Source organism: Micromys minutus (genome assembly GCF_963924665.1).
Source record: "Micromys minutus genome assembly, chromosome: 18".
Taxonomy (NCBI): domain Eukaryota; kingdom Metazoa; phylum Chordata; class Mammalia; order Rodentia; family Muridae; genus Micromys; species Micromys minutus.
This window is the reverse complement of record NC_137953.1, coordinates 29,911,853-29,924,484: the sequence shown is the minus strand read 5'-3', so window position 1 is coordinate 29,924,484 and position 12,632 is coordinate 29,911,853.

Here is a 12,632-nt window from a genome sequence, read left to right as displayed (position 1 = left end):
AACTTGATGACAATAGACTGAACCTCTGAACCTGTAAGCTGGGCCCAATTAAATATTGTCCCTTGGTCATGGTGTCTCTTCACAGCAGTTAAACCCTGAGACACCGCTCTTCAGTCCCTGTCATCCAAGGTGGGCAATTTACAACTGCTTATAATTTCAGGTCCAGGGGAATCCATGCTACTGGCCTCTCAGGACACTGATAATCATGTGCATGCACCCACAGACTTGTAATTAAAATAAGCTTAAAAGTCCTTAAGGGGTATCTGAGTACACAGGGAGCTTTTAGAACTTTTTTTTTCATTTTGAAATTCAATGTTATCTAAAACCCTAGAGTTTATCAAAAACAAACCAATCAAACAAAGACAGTGGTCCAATGGCACAGTGACCTTTGTTCCTCACTCTTCTGGTACCTTCCAGAACCATGCCCACAGCTCCCAACCTTTGCATTTGAGAATAAAAATGCTTGTTCAATAATGAAAGGCTACTGGTGTTCCATGACATATGTATAATCCAGGGGCACCTTCAGTTATTTTACTGGAGATGAAAAAGGGTCTGGGCCATGTAAATTGGGTTGCTGGAGACAGTACTAGTTACTGGCTCAGCAAGCTAGGTTAAAATCACAGATATAGCCTTTCCGGCATTGCCTGTCCACTGTTCCTTGCTATGCTAACCACCCTTCCCTGATGGTGGCACTGCCAACCTCTAACATGAGAATGAAATCCAGAACCAAGATTTCAGCGGTTTTGCTCACAGCTGTACCCTGGCAACTAACCCCAGATGCTCAGTTGGTAACAAGGTTCTGGTTGCTCAATGACTAAGGGTGGTGAGAGTGAGCCAGCTTCTCAGCACACCCAGCCTGCTGGTTTCCCTAGACACTACTCCGGGCATGCACAACACCAGCAGAAGCCACGAAACCTTCTTGTCTGGCTGGCCCTTTAACTCACTCATGGCCGTAAGTAGGAGACAAAGCAAGACTTTTAACCAAATCATTTTTATAATGAGGTAAAACCATTGACCCAAATGAGGGAGTCCAAACCTGGCTCTTTCTTGATGGTAAAGCCCTGACCTACACCTTTGCATGGATGGTCAGCCCTTCACCCTGTCAGCCCCCAAAGGGTCACCTGCATCCTCATTCAAAATTGGTTACCTCTTGTGAGAATTCAGTGGTTTCATAGTATCTTGTGGACACATCTCTTCACAAAAACTGAGAAAGAAAATCCTCCTTACCAGGAAGCATACATTGTATCTCAAATGAAAAAGAAAAGAACCCGAGTTTGGATCACTTTATTTAAGTGCACAAATAAAATCAAGCTACCTTTTGGGTAGAGAGCTGAAGCGATGAAGTTCAGTGGTCACTGGCGGGAAGGAAGGAGACTGGGTGCAGCTAACAGTCTCAGAAGAGCGCCTTCCGTCAGGCTCCAAAAGTTTTCCCATTCCCCCTTCCGCCATTATCTCCACTCCAACTGAAATGTGCTCAGAAGATCAAGACTTCCCAGAGACACAATACAGGTGACCCCGGGGCTTCTGAAGCTCTCTACAAATGGTTTCTTCCAGAACTGACTTGTCTGTGAGCAACACAGGAGGCTTCATTTCTTTCTTTCTTTTTTTGCTCATCACTAGGTGTCACGGCCTGGCACTCGGACATGCATGTGCTGGGTAAGTGCCTTTGTTAGCGATGGTCTTGTAATTCCTTGACTCTATCAGCTCTCCAGCCACGCTCATAAAAATCACAAGAGGGCAATGGCTCAGGAACAGGATCGAGTTCAATGCCAGGTGCTGCCCCCTGCAGGGCACACTATTGACTGCAACTTGCCAACCACAGCCCACATTCCATTAGGGTCCAGGAGAGCAGTTTCTCTGTGCAGTATCTCATAGCCTCAAAGTAAAAACACTAACCTCATAAATGACTGTCAAAATGCTTTCTTAGAAAAGGTACTTCCTTTCCATTAACAAACCCACTTAAAACACACACACACACACACACACACACACACACACACACACACACACACACACGAAAAAAAGTGAACTGGGCCTAAATCAGACTCAGAACTGAAACTAAATCCCCAAACCCAGTCCTTGAAGGCTCATTTATCTAACAGGACAGTTGAGTAAATGCAGTATTATCTGTGGCTTTGGCACAGATGCATTTCCTTCTTTTAGGGTACAGTTTAAACATACCAACACACTCATCAATAAACTTGTGGTCCTCCTCTCCTTGCTCAATAAGTGAAGCCAGACTTGGCATTTTAAAAATAACCTTGAAAAATACTCAATCAGAAGTCCACCAGGGTGAGAAGAAAATGGGGGGGGGGGGTAGTTACTCTTTATGTGATCTAACCAACTGATTTTAAAGGAGTTTGTCAAGTTCTTCGCAAAACATTTGTCCCCCCCTGGGCTGCCCCTCCCCCAAAAGAAAGGTGCAACGACGTGGCCAACAGGGCCACCAGCTTGGCGTGTCCAGGCCCTCGCGGGGAGGCGGCGACCACAGCCTCTAGAGACAAAGTTCTGTAGTGCACTGACTGCTATCATACTCAGAGTCGGAGTGTCTCAGAACTTTGTCTCAAAAGACCAAACTGGCTGTCTTCCTCTGGAAGTTTCGTCCTGCAGGTGTGCTCCCCGCCACCCCGCCTTGCCCCCAGCGAAGGCAAAGAATAACTGATTAGAAGCAATTTAGCTCAGGATAAGACCAATAGTGGGACCGGTCGTTAATTATGGAAAATTACTGCCAACAGTCAGCAGGAGTAAAAGTTCAGTAGAAAGGGTGTCCTAATACACTCTGGTGGCAATGTCACAGCAAACGGACCGGTGAAATCACACAATGCCCTTCCTACCCACCCTGCACAAGAATCCATGGCCGATCCAGCCCTCACCTCCTCCGGCCCGGTCACTAAACCTTGGCCAGAAGGGAATCCACTCTACTTAAGTTGTGGTAACTTTTTTACCTTCCCATCTGGAAAGTTGGTGAGGGCGAGGAGGACCGCGTAAGGACAAATTCCCAGAGCAGGGAGTCAAAGCCGGCGATCACAAACCGAGGGAGCAGTTTCCCCGCAGATGGGACGTCCCGGGAAAGCCAGGCTTTTCGCGGCCTCCCCTTCCCCCAGCCATTCTCACCACGCTACTCCAGTTATCCAGCTGCCCGCGCACAGACCAGGGAATCCGCGTCCACGCAGCCCTGGCCCCTCGGTGCCACCCACCCACTCTCCCGGTTTCCTTCTGCCCGTGAGGCAGCGCCTCCGCAGCCGATCTGCATGCAGTCCACGACACAGGCCCGGCGCCCCTAGCCCGTCCAGCTCGGACCACAGTGCGGGGTCCCGCACGCCTCCCCACACGCTGCGCGCAAGCAGCTGTTGCGCGCGTGCAACAGGTCCTCAGAGCGCAGTCCCCATCCTGCCCGGTGGGTGCGCGTGGCCGACAGAACCGGGATCCAGAGCTCCGGAGCTGCGGCCGGGGGTTGCATCGGCCTGTCTGGCCTGGCCACCCTCCCAAGGGCCCCCCGCGCACCGCAGCCGGGCCCTCTACAACCCCGGGCCGCTAAGCCAAGCTTCCAGTGGGCGCTCCGCTCCGCTCCCTTCCATCTTGACTTTTGCCGACGTGGAAATTTTGGGTTTGGAGACGACCTGCGCTCTTATTGGCTGCCGGCGGGCGGGGTCGGAGGTCACGGCTGTTCTTGCTATTCCGCGCCAAGGGGAGCTGCAAAACGGCTTGTGTCAAGTCAGCAGGTTCCCTCCGCCTCCCCGGGGTCACGTGCGCGCTGGGCGGGGCGGGGAGCCGCCTCCTTATGCAAATAGAGCGACAGAGGGGGGCCCCCCAGAAGGGAGGGGGCGGAGCCGGCAGATCAAGGGGCGGGGCCTGGGCCGGGCGGGGCGCGACACTCCAGGTGGCCACCTGGCTCCAAGTACGGCCCCACCGGGCCTCTGGGTGCAGCCCCATGGTGGCAATCTCGGTAGACGTGGTCTCCCGCCCGCCCTCGTGCAAGAAGACGCTGAGCACAGCTTTGCCCTCAGCCCCTTCCGCTAGGCCGGGCCAGGGCCCAGTTCGGGCCTGGGTCTCTGCTGGTTTGGGTTGCTTAATTAGAGTGGGAAATGGAAACCTTGAGGAGGACACTTTGCCTCCCCTCTGGCTGAGTGTTACAAGAAACGACAGAGGAATTCTCGGTAAGAGAATTATAGAACAAAGCTAAATCAAGAAGTTAAAAAGCCATCCTTTGGAATTAGCTGCCCACTGTAAGTAAGAAGAGGCCAAGAGCTACCTAAAAGTATCAAAAAATACCAGTTTCTTTTGTAAGGACTACAAGAACTAACTCAAAGATCGGTCTGTCTGCACTCTGACCCCTACTGGACATTAGGCACGGGGTGCGGGGGTGTGGGAGGGGGCGGCATGGAACCTGAAGTCAAGGTCTCCTGCATCTGAGGTGTAACTCAAGGTGCTCAGAATTGCCCATATCCACTATCTGCCCGTGGTTCCCCAAGCACATATGGAGGAAGGTTTTTGTAGAAGAAAGGGGATTGATGAGAGGCTACAACACTAGATGTCTTCCTTCCCTTCTCCCTCCCCAAACAGAAGATAGCATTGTCAACATATAGGTAGAGCCCAGGTTATGGTGAAAACCACAGCCTCTGCCCACCGAAGAAAACGAGCTGCATCCTTTAAAATAAGATATTTCTCAGAATAGGCCTGGTTTTTCTTTGTGATAAAACGTCTGTATCTTTTTTTTTAAATCTTAAGTCTGGCTGGATGATACAGAAAATGAAAGATACATTTTCATGGGGAGGTTCTTACCTGGAAAATTCTTCCCTTCCTGTCTTCTTAATTTACTCGTCCCTTCTCCCCCATTACCCCCTATGGAAAGATAAATCCTTGCTCCTTCCAACTGTTTATCCTCAGGGATCTTTCCACTTGCACACTTGCGTGTTTATCTGACCCTTCCGGGTTTGGGGGTGGGGGGCTGTCCCAGGCATTGTTTCCTCCAGCCTCCCACCCCCTGCTCAACCAAGATCTGCCAGCCGTGCTCCATGGGCCTCAGAGTTGGTCTGGGCTCTGCCGCAGGTTCTGTTGTGTGAGCTGGAATATTGATTTTTTTCAGTGCGTGTGTGCCGCTCTGTAAAAAAAATCAATATTTCAGTAGCTCAAGCACAGCGCAGGGCAGTGTAATGGAGCCAGCCTGCTGATGTAACGTGCGGGGTCCACCCTCAGCGATTAAGGTCAGTCAGAGACTGGCAGTGCGTTTTCCTATTTCATTGTTCGTTTCATGGACAGGGAGGGGGTTGGCCTATGTTTGTGCACATCAGATGCTGAGCTCCTGGGTTGCACCAGAACCAGGTTAGGAAAAACAAAAGGTGATCATTGCAAATTTCCTATTCTCCATTTATGTGAGAACTCTTATGTAAAACATTAGATGACCTGGAGTTATTCTCAGCCATGGGTTTGCCAAACTTCACAATGAGCAAAAAGAAAATAGGCTTGCTCCAGGATGAGTGTAGAGTTTATCTTTTAATTAGTATTGGCTATCTGGCCTCTTATCCTTCTGTCCTGAAATGTGCCTCTGTTTGTAAAGACAACAGATTTCTCACATAATTTCAAAGGGGAAAACAGGTCAAGAAGCAGTGCCTTAGGGCTATCTTGGTGACCCCTGCAGCTGATGGGGCAAACTCTGAACCTCAGTGAGGCATGTGGGTCCTCCAAGCATCCTCACTAGGTGAGCCCAGGTATATCTGTTCACTCACCATCCTCTCCGCTGGTACCCGTAACACTGAGGGTTAATTCAGTGTACAGTTCTACAGAAGAAAGGATGATATACCTAAAGACAAAAACATAATTATATTGAGTGTGGATCTTAGATATAAAAATGAATTAATACCAAGAATGGTATAGAAGCAGAAGGCAGATCATTCCAACTCCAGTTGTCTTTGTTTTAAATTTCATTTCATTGCAATCTTTTTGGATTTGGCCATTTTTAAAAACACACTCCTTTTTTTAAAAATCTAGCTTCTCTCATTCTAAGAGAGTTTCCTTAAAAATAGTACTATTACTTAAAAACAAGTTACTTACAACTTCGTACCATTGAAACAAGCACTGGAAACAACTTAGCAACGTGGGACCTATCACATAAAATACACTAGTGTCCGTTGCATTCAGTGGGGTGCATATATGTCATAGTGGTGCTGACTAAGGTGATGTTCGCACTTGCGGACATGCATGTCACTGGAATCTCTGTCTGTCCAGGAGTGTGTCCCAGTGACCAGGGAAATGGGCTCTGGGAAATCCCATCTTCATCACTAGAGGCCTCACTACATTGGCTCTAAACCAAGTACGTTGGTCTCCTGTTGCCTGTGAAAAGCAGCACAAATGCATAGGCTTGAAGTAGCGCCACTTTGTATCTTATGAGAACAGCTACTGGAAGGCCAAAGAGGGTTTTCCTGGGTAAGAAAGAGGTCAGGACTCTCTCCCTCCAAGGACAACCCACTTCTTTATCTTTTCAGAACGCCTCTAGAACCTGCCGGCTACAGGGTAAGGGGGGTGCGGAGCTCTGATCTCTGATTCTGTCATTTCTTCGCCTACCTCTCACCCTCCTACCTGCTCCAGGAAGGAGCCTTGTGCTTGTGCTGGAACCAGGTCACCTGGATAATCAAGTCGTCTCCGCTAACTCAAGATTCTCTTGTGATCACCACGTTAGCCATCGTTGGGGCTTGTAGCCGTCCTTGAGCTAACATGGAGATGTGTGCAGTACTCACTATATTTCCTTTTCTGAGAACTCCTGAAGTCCCTGATCAGTCAGAGGCTGCTCACATTTCCTCGGCGTTTGGCCGGCAATGGGGGCAACTCCTCTCCATGCCTCAGTCCCCCAGACACTGATTCTTCTACCCCAGTTCCTTTACCCTCGAGATCATGTTGGGCCCAGATAGAAACATTGAGGATGATCTCCATGTTTTAAGGTCAATCAAATATCAAACTTATATCTATTTGCAACCTTATAATTCCTATGTCACATAACGAGTAACCTGACACAATCACGTGTCCCTGGGCTAAGATACAAACACCTGTGGCAGTGGTGGTACTCCCCTTAGACTCCACAGGTGAGTTTGAGGCCAGCCAGGGCTATAAAGTGAGACCCTGTCTGTGTTGGCTGCTTTTGTGTCAAGCTGGAGTTATTACAGAGAAAGGAGCCTCAGTTGAGGAAATGCCTCCATGAGATCCAGCTGTAAGGCATTTTCTCTACCAGTGATCTAGAGGGGAGGGCCAGCCCACTGTGGGTGGTGCCATCCCTGAGGTGGTGATCCTGAGTTCTATAAGAAAGCAGGCTGAACAAGCCAGGGGGAGCAAGCCAGTAAGTAACATCCCTCCATAACTTCTGTCCGCATCAGCTCCTGCTTCCTGACCTGCTTGGGTTCCAGTCCTGACTTCCTTTGGTGATAAACGGCAATGTGGAAGTGTAAGATGAATAGACCCTTTCCTCCCCAACTTGCTTCTTTGTCATGATGTTTGTGCAGGAATAGAAATAAAATTTCAAAAAAGAGAAAGAAATGAATAAAGGACAAAAATATCTTAGGATTGTCTGCCACACTCAAGATAATGGTGATAATCCCTCTTAGAGCGTTGTGAGACAAAATGGTATGAAATATGTAAATGTTTGGCATCAATCATGATAGCACTACATAGTAGTTGTCACACAGCAAGCGTTTCAAGATGACTCTCTGTCTAGTATCACCTGGAAAGGAAACTCTGACTGTGCCGGTAGCATCTGGTAGATAGAGTAATTAAAACTGGTTTACATTTCCTCGTTTTGTAAATGTTTTTTTTCCCCTTTTCCTCTTTTCTACCATGAACATTAAATTTCATTAAATTACCACAAACATCAAAAAGTTTAATGAAATTTGGCTGGGCAATGGTGGCACACACCTTCAATCCCAGCACTCGGGAGGCAGGCACAGCCAGATCTCTCTTGACTTTGAGCAGAGCCTGGTCTACAGAGTTGCAGGACAGCCTGAGATACACAGAAAAATCCTGTTTCTACAATTTAAAAACAAAATGAAAAAAAAAGAAGCAAATAAAGTTATGACAGTATAATAGCAAAACAGTTGAAGCAGGGTCTGAGAGGCCCAGGTGCCAGCCTTGGTCTGGATGCAGAACACAAGTGTGACATCAGCCATGTTTCCTCCCCACCCTCATTTTCTTCTTGGGTAAATCTGAGGGAATGTGAGGGAAGGATTGACATCTTTGAAAAAGATCTTTCTAGTTCTAAATGCAGTACTTCTTTAAAAAAAATTAAAGATCAATAAAGACAACAAAAAATGAAGCATTGCTATTAAAAGTAATCCTATAGTATGAAAAAGATATTCCTATAGATAAAACGATACAGCCTTATAGAGACCAAAAACAAAAAAACAAAAAACAAAAAACAAAAACAAATGGCAAATAAGCATAAAGACGGTCACTAAACCTTGTCAGTGACAAGGAAATGCAAGTTAAAACTTCAGTGAAGCCATGATGCTAGCTCAGACCTGTAATCACAGCAGGAAGTGGAGACAGGAGGATCACAAGTTACAGCCAGCTCAGGTGACATGGTTAGATCCTGTCTCCAAAAAAAAAAAAAAAAAAAAGGATTAAATATTCTATTCTCACCAGGTTAGCCAAAATGCACAAATCTGGAATCAAAACCAGACAAGCATGATGTAGGACAGTTGCTGTTGACATTTCTTTACCCAGCAGGTCACTAACTGACAGCACACCGAATGGCAGTTTCTCACACCATCAGGACTGGGGCTTAGGGACATGATGGAGGACAACAGGGAACAAGCTTTTGCTATCTCTATAAAGCTCAACCACGAGCAAAACTAAGTATGTGCTTGAGGCCCTCAGGAAGTGAAAGCAAAGCAGGAAAACAGTCAGGAGAACATCCAGGAATGTGGCTAGTGGTGGGATTTGGAGAGCAGATCATGAGGATGGAGTACACTAGGTGCAACTGGTTAGGCTCTGATTGACAGCTGGATGGAACACTTATGTGCCTCCGTGCTCACTGCATTATGCCTCCAAAGTGCATTCTTGGTAGAAGGGGAGGGGTGAGAGAATCGTGGTCTTAGGGGTCTCAGCGGATCCAGCATCCTGCTATTAGCATTTATCTATGGAGATGAAATGCTACAGATGCTCCCGAGGGCTGGGTGAAGTGCTAGGCTTCCAACACTCACCAGTAAAGGGGGAATGGCCCCCCAATCATTTACAAGCCACTTTGTAAGAGATCCTCCACTTCGGAAACAAGGTTGTGGTTGTTAACTTTTAAAAACCTTTAGATGAAGCTGGAACAATAGCTCAGCAGATAAGAGCATACACTGCTTCTGCAGAAGACTAGACTAACATTCAGGGGTTCACGAACACCCATAACTCTAGCTCGTGGTTTGTTCTACCCCCATACTCACCTGTGCTCACAGTTACATACCTACACACTGATGTGTAACTAAAAATACATTTAGAAAAAAAATTTTTTTTGCAATCAAAAATTGTCAGAACTCAAAAAGAAACGGATTCAGTCTCAGTATATCCTACAAAAGAGACATAAAATTGTGCAGGGGTTATATTAGGGTTTCTATTGCTGTGACAATGACAATAAGCAAATTGGGGAGCAGAAGGGTTATTTTAGCTTATACTCCCATATCACAGTCTAACACTGAGGGAAGTCAAGACAGGAACTCAAACAGGGCAGGAACCTGGAGGAAGGAGCTGATACAGAGGCCGTGGAGGGGTGCTGCCTACAGCTTACTCTCCATGGCTTCCTTAGCCTGTTTTCTTCTAGCATCTGGGACAATGGGCCCATGGGTAGCACCACCCACAATGGGCTGCCCACCCGTATAAATCATTAAATAAGCAAATGCCCAAAGGCTTGTCTACTGGCCAATCTGATAGGGGTGTTTTCTCAATTGAAATCCCCTTCTCTCAGATAACTCTTAGCTTGTGTGAAGTTGACATAAAAAGTATCCAGCACAGGGGTATAAAGAAATCCGTCACTCGATTTCAGCAACCATTAATGCAGATGCTCACTGGCGCTTCCCCAATCCCCATATTACACTGTGAGGATGTGCTCCCATGAGAGGATCATCAACGGCACCAGCAGCACTACTAAGACATTATCAAAAACTATTTTAATCACACAGATGAGGATGTTCAAGTTGTTTATACTTGAAACTTCCTCTAATGTCTCAGAGGGTGCGTTCCTCAAGTTCAACACAAGAGAAACCAGTGCCAGGGTTGGATGACCGGGAGGAGGGGCCTGAACTTTCTCAGCTTCTGTTTCTTCAGTCCCATCATTAACGGAGTATTGGGAGTTAATGAAATGGCACCAGTCCTACTGCAGTTGTCTTGTTAGTGATGCAAGTTGCTGGTGTTAACTTCCTACAGCCTAACTTTCACCATTGTTTCTATAAACACAAGTGTGCTGGCTAGCTTTTGCCAACTTGACACAAACTAGAGACATGTTGGAGAAAAGGAACACTCATTAAGGAATTGCTCCCATCAGATTAGCCTGCAGACACGTCTGTGGGGAATTTTCTTAATGATTGATGTGGGAGAGACCAGCCCACTGTGGGTGATACCATCCCTGGGCAAGTCGTCCTGGGTGCCCTGAGCAAAGTAAGTAGAGCAAGCCATGGGGAGCAAGGCAGTAACCAGTGCTGCTCTGTGGCCTCTGTGTCGGTTCCTGCCTCCAGGTTCCTGCCTAAGGTCCTGCCTTTGTTTCCCTTGATGACAGACTGTTGAGTGTAAGTTTGAAATAAATGCTTTTCTTCCCAAGTCATTTTTGTCAGGATTTTAGCACAGCAACAGTGAAGCAAAGCAGGATGATGAATGTGTATCATATACAAAGCTTTGTACTAATTTCTGGAGAAGATTCAAAGATGGACTAGATAGAACCACTGTTCCACAATAAGGAAGTTGATTGTTCTCCATGGTAGGCTACTTGACCACACATGAGTAGCTAATGGCTTCGAATGGAGAAAACTGGTCACTATGAAAGGACCAACCATGTGACCAGAGGATTGGGCCTTGTACATGGTGATATAAATCCACTTCCAGGCAAGGAGGAGGAGCTGGAGATTGAGTTCAGTCATGCCACCCAAGATTTACTCAAATGCTGTGATGATTCATCTTGATTGTCAACACAGCAAGATTTAAAAATCACTGAGCATGTCTAGATTAGTGGGGAGTGGGAAGACCACCTAAATGAGAGAGGTACCATTCTGTCATCCCTCCTAGCTCTCTCTGCCTCATAATTCTATCTCAAGATGCGAGCTTTCGGCTACTGCTCTAGAACAATGTCTGCCCATCTGCTGCCGTGCTCGTCACGGTGACCTTGGACTCTATTACTCTGAAACCATAAGCCACCAATAAATTCTTCCTCCTATGTGCTGCCTTGGTCACAGTGTCATATCACAGCATAGGAAAGTAAAACACCAGAGGGAGGAAGGATTACTTACCTCATGTCATTCTAGAGCACAGGACCTGGCTTGGAGCCTTTGAAGATGAATGAGATTAAACGCACAAAAGTCATAGTAAAATATGGCATCTGTTGATAAACATTATAACAAACATACATGCTTGTGTTAGTCATGAACTAAGATGATTAACTTACAAAGAAGGAAGGTCTGGGCACATGGTTGTAGGGGTTCTAGCCTGTGACTGGATATACACAAGGCGTTGGCTCTCTGGTAGGAGCGTGAGAAGGCATTGACAGGGAGGACATGGCGGAGCGATTTGTTCAAACCATGGTTACAGAGCAAAATCGCAAATAGGAAGGATCCAGGATCCCCAAATCCTTTTTGAGCGCATGCTTACATTAGTCCAGTGTCCAGTCGCTGGGCTTCACCTCCTAACGATCCCACCCCCCTTCCACAGTTACCATTCTGCAACACAAGCTAATAACAAAAGAATTAAGCAGAAATAGATGGGCAAGTACTATAGGCACAAGAAATGAGCAGTAACATTAGGTTGGTGAGGTCCAGTCCAAAGACAGACCTTGCCTTAACAGGCAGTGAAAAACCAAAGGTTCTTAGTGTTGGAGTTTTATGGTGGACTTCTGGGCTTCAAGAGACTACAGTGGTGTGAGGAATTAGCATGTTAAAGCATGGTCCCAGCTTCCATCCAGACAGCTGCTCCCCACACACCAATCCCCTGAAGAACAGCACTTTCCATCTGTGCTCATGCTGTGGCACACACCCCACGTGCCAAGGAGAACCTACGTCATTCTCATGTTTTAATCTCCCATGGAAATTGGCTTAATACTCACTTCAGACACTTGAGACTTTGGCTGAATAAGTGGGTTTTAAACTACGTAAAATGATATCAAATCATTGATATTTGACCCTTTTGACCTACAAAATAGCAATCCATTATGGCCTCATTCCGTTTTAAAAGTTGTATTACAGTCATGCTGCAGAGACAGCCTAATAGAGAAATTCAAGTACATACCATGAAAGGGAGTGAAGTGGCAGTTAGAAACTGTAAGCAACCATTCTTTACTTTCAAAGTGCAGATAGAAACTAGCAATAACACATACATACATACATACATACATACATACATACATACATACATACTACACACACACATATATATACACATACAAACATACATACATATACACACAC